Genomic DNA, 15705 nt, shown 5'->3' with positions numbered 1-15705 from the left:
GTGTTTGTGTGTGTTGGTGTTTGTTGGTGTGTGTGTGTGTCAGTGTATGTGTGTGTGTGTGTGTGTGTGTGTGTGTGTGTTGGTGTGTGTGTGTGTGTGTGTGTGTGTGTGTGTGTGTGTGTTTGTGTGTGTGTGTGTGTGTGTGTGTGTTGGTGTGTTTGTGTGTGTATGTGTGTGTAGAGATTAAAGGGGCATTTCCGGATTCTTTTATGTTCTTTAATAAGCTGGAGCTAATTGCACCCCGATTGTAGATGATTCAGAACACGAGCCAATGTACTTTCAATCCAAGCAAACAACATGCTATTTATAAATTACAAATTTCTCACATCATCAAATGCAGCTTTCAGCCGAATCTACTAAACATAGACATGCGGGAATATAGAGCCGACTCCCATGATTGATGCAAAGGTCATTTTCGCCCACATGTTGCAATGCACATTTTGGGCCGAAAGCGGCACTGTATATTCGGCGGAAGACAGAACAGTTTATGTGGCCCAAATATGCAATATATATGTTCGGCCATGCAAAGGCTACATTGAGACCTAGGTTGCTATAGCTACTTTTTCGGTGGAAAGTTGCATTGCGTATTCGGCTGAATTCCGATCTTAGAAATTAAAGAGACATCACACCCCTGACAGCGACATAGTGGTTATAAACAAAACAGAGTTTGGTGAGACCACAATGAAGGAAACAAAAAATCCAGGTTATGATTATTACATTGCAGAGAAATGTCTTTATTTTCAAAATGTAAGCAAAAGGCACACGATGTCTAAGTAAATAACGTAGCCCATATATAAAATGTTACAATTGTTTGTTATAAAGTGCAAGGGCTTATACGTCGTCTTCTTCTTCTTCTTCTTCTTCTTCTTCTTCTTCTTCTTCTTCTTCTTCTTCTTCTTCTTCTTCTTCTTCTTCTTCTTCTTCTTCTTCTTCTTCTTCTTCTTCTTCTTCTTCTTCTTCTTCTTCTTCTTCTTCTTCTTCTTTTTATATTTAGTCAAGTTTTGACTAAATATTTTAACATCGAGGGGGAATCGAAACGAGGGTCGTGGTGTATGTGCGTGTGTGTGTGTGTGTGTGTGTGTGCATGTGTGTGTGTGTGTGTAGAGCGCTTCAGACTAAACTACTGGACCGATCTTTATGAAATTTGACATGAGAGTTCCTGGGTATGAAATCCCCGAACGTTTTTTTTCATTTGTTTGATAAATGTCTTTGATGACGTCATATCCGGCTTTTCGTGAAAGTTGAGGCGGCACTGTCACGCCCTCATTTTTCAATTAAATTGGTTGAAATTTTGGTCAAGTAATTTCCGACGAAGCCCGGATTTTGGTATTGCATTTCAGCTTGGTGGCTTAAAAATTAATTAATGACTTTGGTCATTAAAAATCTGAAAATTGTAAAAAAAAATAAAAATTTATAAAACGATCCAAATTTACGTTTATCTTATTCTCCATCATTTGCTGATTCCAAAAACATATAAATATGTTATATTCGGATTAAAAACAAGCTCTGAAAATTAAATATATAAAAATTATTATCAAAATTAAATTGTCCAAATCAATTTAAAAACACTTTCATCTTATTCCTTGTCGGTTCCTGATTCCAAAAACATATAGATATGATATGTTTGGATCAAAAACACGCTCAGAAAGTTAAAACAAAGAGAGGTACAGAAAAGCGTGCTGTCCTTCTTAGCGCAACTACTACCCCGCTCTTCTTGTCAATTTCACTGCCTTTGCCATGAGCGGTGGACTGACGATGCTACGAGTATACGGTCTTGCTGAAAAATGGCATTGCGTTCAGTTTCATTCTGTGAGTTCGACAGCTACTTGACTAAATATTGTATTTTCGCCTTACGCGACTTGTTCTTCTTCTAATCTTTTTTTTGTTTGTTTTTTTGTTTTTTTTGTTTAACATTTTATTTCCTTTATATACACATAGACACAGCATAACATACATCATACACCGAGTTTATCAACAAAGCGCATACTCACGTACATACCTAGACAAGACACAGACATAGACAGTAAGGTGGGTTGTTGAAAAGACAGGGGATATGGAAAGGGGGGGGGGGACTGAGGTTGTTGGGGGGAGGGTGGGGGGTAACTGAGGTTGGGGGAGGGGAGGGGGGTAGTTGGGGGCGGTGGTCACAATTTAGCCTCCAAGTATACATGGGGTTTAATTATCGGCATAACAGTACTGTATAACCTGTTATGAGTAAATGGGTCAGGGAGTATCACATTCAAAAATGTTCATACGAAATCAATCAATACAATTATCCTATAGCATCAATGAAAAAAGTGTCTATATAAACACCACTCTTTTTCAAATTTACCATACTAATTATTTACACTAGCATTATACTTTTCGATCAAAAACCTTTGTTTGACAATTTTCACAAAAACATTTAGTGTTGGGACTGTCTTATTTAATTTGGCTCCAAATATACTTTGTTTGGCAAGGAGAATAAACAAATCAAAAACAGCATCCGTATGAAAGTTGTCTACATACCCTAAAATGACAAGCTCTTTTGACAAATTCAAATTACTGCAATGTGTGAAATTTTGACATAACCATTCTGTGAAATCAGACCAAAAAAGTTTAACTCTTGTGCACTCCCAAAACAAATGTTCTAAGGTTTCCTCTTCCTGTGTACAAAAGCTACATAGTGATGTGTCAGAAATGTTCATCAAAAATAACAGGCGTTGAGTGGGAAAATTCTATGTAGTATTCTATATTGGAACCACCTTAGGTATGTGTCTTGTGTAGTTCGCCTTATTGTCAGAAATACCTTTCCAACATTTACATCAAAATTCAATAAATTAGCCCATTTTTCCTGTTAAAAATAACCTTTTTATCTATGCAAATATGTACATTATAATACAGACGCTCTGAAGCAAAATCACTCAAGGAGATGGGGACACATTTGCATGCAAAATGTTTATAATGTTTGAAAACATCTCTCCAGAAAGGATTCTGAACTCTTTGCATCAATATGTTTCCAAACTCACCTCCTCTCTTGTGAATGTTCTGTACAAGTGGACACAGAGCTTTTAGAAGTTTAGTTACTTTTCCTTCACTACAAAGGACTCGCTGTAACCATGATATCTTCAGAGCTGACAAGAAGCATTTGAAACCCACCATTTTAAGCCCCCCCTCTTCAAACGACTGATATGCTGTTGTTCTCTTTATTCTATCTTTCTTACCATTCCATAGAAATGAAAAAAATAACCTATTCAAATCAAACAAAAACTTATCATCAGGGTCTGGTAAACTCATAAACAGATGAGTTAACTTAGACAGCGCCAAACTCTTAATAGCTGTTATTTTTCCAAAGGGTGTTAAATTTCTTCTGGACCAGGACCTGAACAAATTCTCAATTTCTACCAATTTGTGTTCATAATTAAGGGGTATAATGTCATCTAAGTTGACTGAAAAAACAATGCCAAGAACTTTAAATATTACAGGGTTCCAACTGAGCATAAGTTCCGGCATCAATTTAATATTACAATTTGTATGTGAGCCTATCCAGACTGCCGTAGTTTTCCCATAGTTCATTTTCAGACCGTATATAGAGGCAAATTGCTTCAAAACATTCATACATGCACACAATGATTGTTTTGAACCATCCAGAAACAGGGCGGTGTCATCTGCAAACTGGGATATTAATATTTCATCATCTGCCACCTTTATACCTTTTATCTCTGTACTCTGGCGGATCATAATGGACGTTGACTGACGGGCGAGATCATCGGCCAAAGGCCGATCTCGGCCGAAGGCCGATAGTGCGGCCGAATGCCGAAGTGCTGTCAGCGAAGCTCATGTTACGCGTGCGAGAAGCGAGGTGAGCGAAGCTCATGGTACGCCGGGGGGGGGGGGGGGGGGGGGATCTCGCCCGTCAGTCAACGTCCGTCGACGTACAACTCAACTTCTAGGTGTAGATGTGGACACATTTATATGTCTCAAAAGTGCATACTTCCGCCGTGATAGTCAAGCACAGTTGCTACATGGTTTATAGTGAACAACGTCGATGTTTCTGTACCGACTACCGTCAACACAAAGAAAGCCCACACAATGACCTTGAGGGGACACGTACGGCGACAAGTGAGTCCAGGCCCAGCCATGCAGCGTTGCGTACAAATACTCCTACTTCCCAGACGCCATCCGCCTTTGAAACTTTCTGCCTGCAGACTCCATCATGGCCCCATCCATCCCCGCCTTCAGGACCTCCCTGAGAGGATGGGTCCCTCCCACCCCATCCCGGTAGCATAGGCCACCTACGCCCTGTTTTTAAAACTGTACATATCCTTATTTTAATACCCAACCACCACCTTCTCCCCCCGCGTCCCATCCTTACATGGACTTTTAATCACCGGTGCTCTACAGCAAGTCTGCAAAAAGCGCCCCTTTATTGTGGAATATATTTCTCGTCGACGAGGCATCCACAAGCATTAGAAGAAGAAGAAGAAGAAGAAGAAGAAGAAGAAGAAGAAGAAGAAGAAGAAGAAGAAGAAGAAGAAGAAGAAGAAGAAGAAGAAGAAGAAGAAGAAGAAGAAGAAGAAGAAGAAGAAGAAGAAGAAGAAGAAGAAGAAGAAGAAGAAGAAAGAAGAAGAAGAAGAAGAAGAAGAAGAAGAAGAAGAAGAAGAAGAAGAAGAAGAAGAAGAAGAAGAAGAAGAAGAAGAAGAAGAAGAAGAAGAAGAAGAAGACGACGTATAAGCCCTTGCACTTTATAACAAACGATTGTAACATTTTATATATGGGCTACGTTATTTACTTAGACATCGTGTGCCTTTTGCTTACATTTTGAAAATAAAGACATTTCTCTGCAATGTAATAATCATAACCTGGATTTTTTGTTCCCTTCATTGTGGTCTCACCAAACTTTGTTTTGTTTATAAACACTATGTCGCTGTCAGGGGTGTGATGTCCCTTTAATTTCTAAGATCGGAATTCAGCCGAATACGCAATGCAACCTTCCACCGAAAAAGTAGCTATAGCAACCTAGGTCTCAATGTAGCCTTTGCATGGCCGAACATATATATTGCATATTTGGGCCACATAAACATTTCTGTCTTCCGCCGAATATACAGTGCCGCTTACGGCCGAAAATGTACATTGCAACATGTGGGCGAAAATGTCCTTTGCATCAATCATGGGAGTCGGCTCTATATTCCCGCGTGTCTATGTTTAGTAGATTCGGCTGAAAGCTGCATTTGATGATGTGAGAAATTTGTAATTTACAAATAGCATGTTGTTTGCTTGGGTTGAAAGTACATTGGCTCGTGTTCTGAATCATCTACAATCGGGGTGAAATTAGCTCCAGCTTATTAAAGAAAAAAAAAGAATCCGGAATACCCCTTTAATCTCTACACACACATAAACACACAAACACACACACACACACACACACACACACACACACACACACACACACACACACACACTGACACACACACACCAACAAACACCAACACACACAAACACACACACATTATTGTACTTTGTTCTATAAACAACTAATGACATTCACAATCGAAATGTAATACATAGAACGAACATGTTTCTGTACATATTTCTAACGAAATAAAATATACACGCGCACCCCCCCCCCCCCCCCTCCCCCCAACACAAACACATACTGATTGACTACCAAGAACACAGACACACATATATATTTATCGCGCTTTGTTATCAGTAACTCAAAGAAGGCAGATTCTTTTATTGTCAGTATTTTCCCAAACACACACACACACACACACACACACACACACACACACACACACACACACACATCAACCTCTCACTGATACACATACCCACATATCCTACCTAAACCCCTAACTGATGTAGATATTCATAAGCGGACATACACACATACACACGCACACACACATACAAACAAACACACGCACAGTCACAATTGTCGAACCACGGCCATGAATAAGGCGCACTACACTGACAGTAAATAGATCAATGATTATCAACACAAACGATACCGACTTTTTGGTCTTCTGGTGGCATTTTTTAATTTGTTTACAAACACTTTCAGATCACCGTTACATCTAACCGGGGTGTCTTTAATACTGTGTTCTCGTGAAGCCATGGTGGCAAGCAATGACTATGGTCTCCGTTCCGACAATGTTTCTATTGCAAGTTTTTTACCGACTCGCGATCCAAACATGCGGGCGCAATAAATGCGCATGCATCTACAGAAATGGATAACTATTTTTACCAGCCTATCCGCGGCGTGCAATCTTTACCTTGCGCCCGCAAGTTTGGCTCGCGAGTTTGACCCTATTTGCCCCATAACGATAAGCTGCGCCCTCAATAAATGCGCGCTCCTTTTTGGAGCGCGAATCTATTGCTCGCCAAATAAACTGCGCCCTCCTTTTTGGAGCGCGAATCTTAAGAAATGTGATTTGATTGGCTAACTATTTTTACCAGCCAATCAACCCTTAACTTGAGCGCGCATTTTAGGCGCCCTCACTTATTTCGGTCTCCTTAAATGAGCGCTCCGTTTGGGCCTATTTGCCCCATACCGATCTCAATAAATGCGCGCTCTTTTTTGGAGCGCGAATCTATTGCTTGCCAAATAAACTGCGCCCTCCTTTTTGGAGCGCGAATCTTAAGAAATCGAAAATGTTTAATTAAATTTTCATTTGATTAATATACTTACCCGAGTCACATATTAGCATTGACGCAGTCGATAAGCTAAGGTGTCTGAAACGCTATCCCGCCTATAGTCCAAGGGAAGCAACCCAAGCTAAAAAAGTAGCAAGCTTGCTACCCTGGGTTGCCTCCCGTAGCGTATCACGCCACAGATCTCGTACCCGGTACGAGACACCCTCATTCGACTTCTAGAATACAAAGAAACTAAAAGCGGGGAAGGTGGGAGGGAATTACCTATGTGACTCGGGTAAGTATATTAATCAAATGAAAATTTAATTAAAAATTTTCGATTAAATTACATATTCTTACTCCGAGTCACATATTAGCAGATAACTCCAACAAGGTGGTGGGTAAGATCAAACTCACTCTAAAGTTCTAGAGAGACAAAACCAGCTGCCGCCAAGGAAGGAATGGGCCGAGACCCATCCTGACAGAGGGCAGCAATGTCTGCAGAACCTGATAAGACAAAATCCTAGCGCCAGAAGCTGTGCGCAGGACATCATCCAAACCTCATAAGCCAAAAAGGCTAAGGAGGAGGCCCAGGCCCTGGAAATGAGCTCGGGCCGAGCCGAGGGAAAGATAGCATAAAGCTATGACAAGGCGGAGGGAAAGAAAATCCCTTGCCAAGAAACTGGCCCACTGCCAAAAGTCAGGAAAGGATCCCGTGAGAAAGAAACCACTGACTCACTCTAAACCCTTGCCAGGAACTGGCCCACTGCCAAAGGACAGAAACGGACCGAGAACCACCCTGATTGACAGCCTAAATGTCTCTCAGGCAAGAAATGCGAAAGACAACATAAGAGAGCCAGAAGCTGTGCCCAGCACTTCTTCCAATCTTCTGAACCGTAAAACAGTCCGGAAAAGGACCCCAGTCTTGGATAAACCCGACCAAGTAGAGGGAAGGACAAGCTGCCCCCCCCCCCCCCTTAAAATTGGAAGGAAATGCTAATGGCCTGGAAAAGATCCGTGCGTAAGGTTGCCGGCTAAGCCCTGAAAAGGACCGACCCTCACGGAGACCATAAGGCAAAAATGCCAAAGTAAGAAAACTTTGGGATGGAGTGAGGCCAAAAAGGCCCCTGAGAGAACAGTCAGCTCCAGAAGAGTGACCAAACTCCAAACTGGAAAGAGAGAGACGCCTGAGTACCAAGTACCAGAGTCCAACTCAATGAGCAAAACTCAAGGGAGACGGTCACCAGTCGTCCCCTGCCCATCCCTGCGAAAGCAGAGAGAGGGGTAAAAAAGAGGACGAAGCGACCTAAGGTAGTGCGTAAGCACCGGAAATGCGGACCCGCAGTGGCCAAATCCTAATGTGACCGGAGGCCGGAAACAAAATGACAAAAGCCAGCGTGTTCGCAGAGCAGACTGCTTGTAGGTAATTGGAATGAATCAAAAAACCCGAAACAGAAAGAACGAGGCTGGTAAGAAAGACGGAAAACCGTGAAGCGAACCAGCAGTCAGACTCCCGAGACCAGAGTTCTCAGGAGAAAAAAAGTAATAGTCATGGTTGCAAGTGAAAAAGGGGTGACCATACCGGAAGCCCAACCCGGCAGAAATCGTCCCAACTCACATCATGCAAGCATGATGGAGAAGAGGAAGAGACGAAATCCGCAGTCACAAGAACCAAATTGCCAAAGTCGCAACACGACAGGCAGGAGACTATAACACAGGCTAAGGCCGAGAGCCTTGCTGCCCGTAGGCCGGCCATTGCACCGAAGTACCCAAAGTACACAGGCAAAGTAAGAAACCAAAAGTTTCGGCCGCCGAAAAAGATGCTGGCCTAGAGGCCAGCACCGAGAAAACTGGAACGTTAGCTAGACCTCTGCCCAAAAAGGGGAGGAGTAGCCAAAAAACCTGAGAAAAAGTGACAAGCCAAGAATGACTTCTCAAACATGCATTGCCCAGACAATGCACCCTCAGGAAGATCTGAATGTTACTTCCGAGGCCAACTCGAGTGAACCTTAAGTTTGGACGAAACACCAGAACGCGTCTGATCGCTAGAGAAAGACAGAGTCAGACTCGGCGAAAGACAAACCTGGACCAAGTCCAGAAGCTCGTGGCAAAGAGAAAACGGGGAAGCCCAAAGGCAGAAACCCCCTTTTTTAAACGGAAATCGACCTCTCAGCACCCATACGCTGGGAAACAGAAAGAATGTCGAAGCCCGAAGCCACAAGCACAAGGAAAGCAACAACCACCACCGCCAACGGATGAGATGGCTGTTGCTCCGGCCGAGGCTAAAACCCCGAAGCCCTAAGGCCAACTGTTGTTTCAAAAACCCAGCGTACCTATGACGGCTGTGAAAGAAACAATCTCACCTGAGCTGAGGACTTAGGCCGCTTAGGCTGAGTCCGCTGAGGTATAGCCTGCTTAGGAGCGGCCTGCTTTCAGATTGAAGCTCAAAAGAAGGGAACCGCTGTTCTCTGTTGGTCTCAATCCCCTGCTTCTGGCATGAGGGGCCAGGCTGCCGGAGAGAGACCGTCCACCAAGGATGGCGATCTGAGAATGTTCCTTGTCGACTCCTCAGAAAACCGGGAGTGGGCAAGAAACAAGTCCCTTCTGCACGAGACCGCATGGAGATAGTGCAGAGAGGACAGCCTCATCTGTGCCTCGTTCACCCTTGTAAGTGTGGAGAGGAGTGAGACACTTCCTCCGCGTCCTGCTCTTTACTAAGGGTAAAGGGCGCCAAGGAATCTGCCAGAGCGCGAGAAAGCGCCCGCAGGAGATTTTCCAAGAAAGGTGGGAGAGAGGAGCTAGCGGCCACCACCGGAGTGTGTGGATGCTGCTGTCCCAACAGAGGCAAGAAGCCTGTATGCCCATAGGGCAAGCCTTGTTCGAAATTCACCGGCGACCAAACGGAAGCAGCGGGAACTGAACCTGAAAATCCGGGAGGAGCCGGAAGAGCGGCAGCAACAGCAGCGCTATGCCAAAGCTGGTGCTGAGCCACCTACGAGCTGAAGCTCGGAACCCAAAGGTAGGCCGTAGGCCAGAACCGGAAGTGACAGTAACCTGTGCACTACCCGCTTGACCTACACTTACTGCCAAGGCCGGAAGCGCAGCTGCCGGAAACAGCTGCTGAGCCAAGGGCAAAGCTCAAACCGGAAAGGGCCATGGGCTGCCCACACGCCGATGAACTAACATTTCCCGCCGGAGCCGGGAGAGAAGCCGTCGCGGACGACTGCTTACGTATAGCGCAGCTCAAGTCGGATGGAATCATTGACTGTCCGCTTTCCAACGAGGCACTACTTCCGTGAACCGGAAGCGCAGCTGTCACGTACGACTGCCGACGAAAGGCAAGGCTCGAACCGGACGTGACAGTAGCCTGTGTACTAACCAGTGAACCTACACTTCCGGCTGGAACCGGAAGAACAGCTGTCGCGGGCGACTGCTGCCGTAGGGCAAGGCTCGAACCGAACATGACAGTAGTCTGTGCACTAGCCGGTGAACCTCTTACTTCCGGCTGGAGCCGGAAGCAGCTGTCGCGGACGACTGCTGACGTAAGTCGAAGCTCGAACCGGACGTGACAGTAGCCTGTGCACTAGCCAGTGAACCTCTTACATCCGGCCGGAGCCGGAAGCAGCTGTCGCGGACGACTGCTGACGTAAGTCGAAGCTCGAACCGGACGTGACAGTAGCCTGTGCACTAGCCAGTGAACCTCTTACTTCCGGCTCCGGCCGGAAGCAGCTGTCGCGGACGACTGCTGACGTAAGTCGAAGCTCGAACCGGACGTGACAGTAGCGTGTGCACTAGCCAGTGAACCTCTTACTTCCGGTCGGAGCCGGAAGCAGCTGTCGCGGACGACTGCTGACGTAAGTCGAAGCTCGAACCGGACGTGACAGCTAGTAGCCTGTGCACTAGCCAGCGAACCTCTTACTTCCGGCCGGAGCCGGAAGCAGCTGTCGCGGACGACTGCTGACGTAAGTCGAAGCTCGAACCGGACGTGACAGTAGCCTGTGCACTAGCCGGTGAACCTCTTACTTCCGGCCGGAGCTGGAAGCAGCTGTCGCGGACGACTGCTGACGTAAGTCGAAGCTCGAACCGGACGTGACAGCAGCCTGTGCACTAGCCGGTGAACCTCTTACTTCCGGCCGAAACTGGAAGCAGCTGTCGCGGACGACTGCTGACATAAAGCGCAGCTCGAACCGGAGGGGACCATGGTCTGTCCGCAACCAGTGAACCACTACTTCCGGGAACCGGAAGTGCAGCTGCCGAAGACGGCTGCTGCGAGCACATACCTTGTACTGGCCGCGTCCCCGAAGGGACACGCTCAGGTGCACTCCCGCAAGCGGAAGCCACCGAGGCCGGCCACGAAGGGAAGCTTGTCCCAGCGAGTGGAATCCAGAGACAACACGAGCGCCAGTAGACTGGGCCGACGCTCCGGAAATGCAAGTGAGCGACAAGGACCCAGGAAAAAAACGTCCGGAATCCGAAGCTGCCGTCGTCACCCTCGAAGCCACCAAGCAAGGGACGCCCGCCCCCAGAAGTACGGATCTCTGTAAGCAAAGAAGCAATAAGACTAGCCACCAGAGCGCTAGGCTCTGGTGTCAACAAAGGGGGAGAAACGGCCGCAAAAGCGGCCGAAACTGACGTCTGAGAGACAGACGGAGTCTCTTCCGGCGCCGAAAAAGGCACAGAAAAGACCGAATTAGTCTTATGATCAGAAACATGTACCATGGGGCTATTGGCATAAGACGAGGAAGCCCCCCTCCCCCCCCCCGTCTTTTCTCACTAAACGCCCAGCCGGCGACGTGAGAAAGTAATCTACTGAAAAGTAACAAGTCTCGAGGACGTAAGCTTCAGCAGAACCGGAACTAGCACTAGCAAACAAGCCACAAAAGTAGCTACAAAAACTGCTACTGGCAAAATGTTCAAAGTCCGAGCACGGACCCAAACAGGCATACCAGTCTAACCGGAAGTGCAGCTGCCGAAAACGGAAGCTGACAAGAGGTAAACAAAGACTACTGAAAATTTAACTAAGTCCGGAACGGACCTAAAAATCAGCAGAATAATCAACTAGCAAAATGATAATAGCTTCGTAAGAAGCTAAATAACAGCCTACCAAGGTAGTTTACATTCCTAGAAAGGACGTAAACATCTCGATAGCACAACATGCTAGGATAAAGGACGACTACCAAAAGGCGGCCGCCGAATACAACTACTGTAGAATTCTAAGTCCAGAACGGATAAAGAATCCTAGTAGAAAATAAACTTAGCTCTAGCGCAGTAGCCGCTAAAGCAGCTAAAACTAACAGCCTACCAAGATAGTAAAGCGACCGGGCACGGACGAAAAACTACTCAGTAGAAACACAGCGTGCTAGCGAAAAATGGCTCCAACTGGAGGCCAACAAAACAACTACTGTAAAATCGAAGTCCAGAGCGGACAAGAAATTCAGCAGAAAAAATATTTACTAGCAAGACAAAGATACCTACTAGGCATCTAAAACTAATTTCCTACCGAGTAAGCTCACCGTCCGAGCACGGACGAAAACCAACTCAGTAGAAACACCACGTGCTAGCAAAAAATTGCCACCAAAATGGCGACCAACGCAACTAGAAACCGCTGAAGAAACTTCTGAGTCCAGAGGACGTAAGCAATTTCCAGCAGAATCAAATACAATGTCAAAATAAAATAAGGAACAATCTCACCAACTGGAAACAGCTAGGAGAAGACGGGAGGCCGAGGCCGGTGGGTGTCAGGCTGACAAAACGAAACGGCCTCGGAGCATAGCGCAAAAAACGACCTTATCTCTCTGGCTGAAAGGAGTCGAATGAGGGTGTCTCGTACCGGGAACGAGATCTGTGGCGTGATACGCTACGGGAGGCAACCCAGGGTAGCAAGCTTGCTACTTTTTTAGCTTGGGTTGCTTCCCTTAGACTATAGGCGGGATAGCGTTTCAGACACCTTAGCTTATCGACTGCGTCAATGCTAATATGTGACTCGGAGTAAGAATATGTAATTTAATGTGATTTGATTGGCTAACTATTTTTACCAGCAAATCAATCCTTAACTTGAGCGCGCATTTTAGGCGCCCTCACTTATTTCGCGCGCCTTAAATGAGCGCTCCGTTTGGACCCATTTGCCCTCTCATAAATATGTACAGCACGGAGAGCATAGTTTACTGTGTTCACGCTACATAAGCTGTCATTATTATTAATCTCCTTTTTGTTTGCACGTTAAATAATTCTATGTTGTCGTAGTATTTTGATTGTACAGCACTTTGAGCAGGGTTAAACCCTGGATAAATACGCTATATAAATATTATGAATTATTATTGTTATTATTATTATTATTATCAATAGTAGTAGTAGTAGTAGTGGTAAAGCGCCATTTTCGTTTCCGAGCGTTGATATTCGAAGAATCCTGCGCATCTAAGAATAAAACGTAAAGTGAATGTCGCCGAATTTTGAAAACAAGTGCACATGCTCAGATAATTACACAATGGTTACGCTCTCCAAAGCTCATGCTCAGAAAGTTACAGCATGGTTTCCCCGGTTTTTCCAAAGCTTTATAGCACATTTTCGACATATATGTGACCCTCCACCACGGAATGAGTCGCATGTCACCTTTGCATGATTTTCATATTTTTACATTTTCTAAAGATTTTTTTATGTTCTATCCATTGGTGAAAACCGTTTTAGAAACGAGCAAAAACTGTTTGAGTTATAAGCCTGTGACTAAGGTGACCCTCACACTGCTACCAGACACTCCCCGAACTTATATCAAGCCTAGCGCAGAACCGCGCGAGGTGACATGCGACTCATTTCGTGGTGGAGGGTCACATATGGTAACTAAAAATGACGCAGTTGACCATATAAAGAACGTAAATTGCAGTCAAAGAATGTACTAAAACCCTGTATTCAACATAAACATGCAATAGTGCATACATGGCACTTTATACCTGCTTTACATTTTACATACTAATATGATATACACATAGGTTACAGATTCCAAGTCCTGGATATCTTGCATATTTAACCAAGGGTCGATTCTCAAACCTCTGACGACGTAATTCCTGAACATCTACACGACGGAAAAAAAACACAAGCTATTTAGGACGAGGTGTGGAAGCGTTATATCCCTTGACCACGACGTGTTTTTTTTTTAATCAAAACACTATCTTTTTTAACACAATTACCTGCTGGTGCCTGTTTTTTCTCTCGCCGAGACCGTCCGCATAAGAATATTCGAGCGCGAAGCTAGTTCTCTTTCCCGCATTAATTACTGAATTTAAACAACAACAAATTTACGAAACAGAAAGCCTGCATTTTCATTTATATTTTTCTCGTGTTGAAAAAGCTTAGTTAGATAATTATTTTACTGTTTAAATTGATCCACGATTAGTTTGTTTGAGAGTTACTCGCCTTGCACCCTACACGGTGACCTTTGACCCGATTTTCCCCTTTGATTTTTGTTTTTTGTTTCTTAAAAGTATTCGGTTTTTTTGTGGTTGTGTGTTGTAATTGTTTGGTAAAACATAATATGAACTTGTTGTCCCAGTTGAACGAATGTACATTTATCGTTTGAATGGCATTTTGTCACTTATATTTAGAGAATAGTAAAGGTGTAACAGAGACACAGAAGCAGGTAATTTGATAATTCTAAATACTTACATTGTTCTGAACTACCGTGGATGATTTGAAGAGTCACCATGACAGCAGCTAAAGCATTGACAAGTTGGAGTTGAAACATCTTCGTCGTCGGACCAGGCAAATACACTAACGATGCATCAAGTACACATAGTTACATCGAAACTGAACTGATACATTTCCGTGAGACGAGTATATAAACCTGTGTGCGTGAAGTTAAACAAGCTGCATACATAGTTGTAATAACTGCTGTCACGCATACATGTATACAACACGCACGCAATCTTTCATCCGCGACTCAATAACGATCTTGCTCTTTCAAACTACAAAACACAAGTTGACACAGAAAATACATTGAGAACGTTTCTTACAAAAGTCAAATAAACTTGGCAAAAAATTATTTTTCTTCTGAACATCATAGCACACTTGCATTGAACTATAGCCATCGTCAGAGTTGCATTTCGCAGACTAATGATTCTGCATTTCAAGCTACTTTAAACAAGGAAGTATTTGGTTTAGTGTATTTTTAGACTGCGTATTTTATATCATCCCATGACCTGCCTCTGTGTCTCTGTTAAACTGAGGAGGGGAATACGCTGCGTATAACATGGGTATATTCATGATAATCGAGGCACTACTTCCGTTGTTTAACAATCTCGGTCGCACAAACATATATATTCCTCTCTAAACACGATTCGTCGTCTTTCTGAAACGTACTGATTAGAAACACCTTTATTATTTATTCATGCCCTTCAAACATAAATGTCCCCTTGCTCAACTAGGACAGCAATGTCACGCTATAAGTTAAATATTGAAATAATTAAAGTCAAAAACATCGCGTAATATTCAGAAACATGAAAACAAATCAAGGAGGAGAACTCCGCTTGTCAAATATCCTATCGTACGTTTACAGTCACGCATTCAGCCTATTACAGTCATTGTAAGACAATCTCTTTAGTTAAAGTACTGCTGATAAGTTTCGGCATTTGTTAACTATCAAAACTGTGTTCTTGCATGGAACTCTACGATTACACGCTGCGGTTAATGGTCAATTCTGAAAGCGTCTTCGACACACATCGTCGGGTCAAAGGTCACCGTGTAGGGTTCAAGGCGAGTGACTCTCGAACAAACTAATCGTGGATCAATTTCAGCAGCTAACTTAGTATCTAACTAAGCGTTTTTGACAAGAGAGAACTATAAATGAAACTGTAGGCAGTCTGTGTTATTAATTTGTTGTTGTTCAAATTCAGTAATTGATGCGGGGAAGAGAACTAGCTTCGCGTATGAATATTGTTATGCAGAAGGTCTCGAAAAGAGGAAACAGGCAAGAACAGGATTGTGTTGAAAAAGTTGGTGTTTTGATGAAAACGTCGTGGTCCAGGGAACAAGCTTACACACACCTCGTCCTGAATAGCTTGCATATTTTCTATCGGGTAGATTTTTAGGTATTTCTTCGCC

At 44.2% G+C, this 15705-nt stretch overlaps 1 long non-coding RNA gene across 1 annotated transcript in view; it reads right to left on the bottom strand.

The window, feature by feature from the left end:
* Window positions 1-14402, bottom strand: part of LOC138979212 (uncharacterized) — a 23580-nt gene extending 9178 nt beyond the window's left edge. Inside the window, exon 1 of the long non-coding RNA XR_011459937.1 lies at window positions 14272-14402. This is a non-coding gene — a long non-coding RNA (uncharacterized lncRNA). The remainder of the gene's footprint in view (window positions 1-14271) is intronic.
* Between the last annotated feature and the right edge of the window lie 1303 nt (window positions 14403-15705).

The sequence above is a fragment of the Littorina saxatilis genome, linkage group LG10 (genome assembly GCF_037325665.1).
Source record: "Littorina saxatilis isolate snail1 linkage group LG10, US_GU_Lsax_2.0, whole genome shotgun sequence".
NCBI classification, from domain to species: Eukaryota; Metazoa; Mollusca; class Gastropoda; order Littorinimorpha; family Littorinidae; genus Littorina; species Littorina saxatilis.
Note: the sequence above shows the minus strand (reverse complement) of the source record. Positions and strands in the feature narration are given on the sequence as shown.